This window comes from Mustelus asterias, chromosome X (assembly GCF_964213995.1).
Source record: "Mustelus asterias chromosome X, sMusAst1.hap1.1, whole genome shotgun sequence".
In the NCBI taxonomy this organism is placed as follows: Eukaryota; Metazoa; Chordata; class Chondrichthyes; order Carcharhiniformes; family Triakidae; genus Mustelus; species Mustelus asterias.
This window is the reverse complement of record NC_135834.1, coordinates 11066101-11066716: the sequence shown is the minus strand read 5'-3', so window position 1 is coordinate 11066716 and position 616 is coordinate 11066101.

The following is a 616-nucleotide window of genomic DNA, read 5'->3' as shown; positions in this document are numbered from 1 at the left end:
ACATTACATTCTGCACCCTCTCCTTTCCTTCTCTATGAACGGTATGCTTTGTCTGTATAGCGCGCAAGAAACAATACTTTTCACTGTATCCCAATACATGTGACAATAAATCAAATATTAAGTTGATCTTTCTCTACACCATAGCAATGACTGTAACACTACATTCTGCATCCTCTCCTTTCCTTCTCTATGAACGGTATGCTTTGTCTGTATAGACATTCTGCGCTCTCTCCTTTCCTTCTCTATGAACAGTATGCTTTGTCTGTACAGTGCGCAAGAAACAATACTTTTCACTGTATCCCAATACATGTGACAAATAATAAATCAAATCAAATCTGTAATATTTTTAAAAGACAGATCTATGCTACACCCCTCCCTCAGCTGAGCCCCCCTTTTCTAAAGCCCCAATGCCAGAGCCAAAATCTCATTCATCTTTTCAAATGCCGTGAACTGAGCTGGAAATCATCCAGAGCCCCTGTGAACAGGGCTGCTATTCACCGCAGAAGGCGTGGTCAGTCATCTATTGAAGTCCTTTATAAAGAACCTGAAGAGGTGAGGCTTTTTCATTCAGCTTCCTCCCAGTCTGAAGGCTGCTTAGTGCACTCAGCAACCCCCA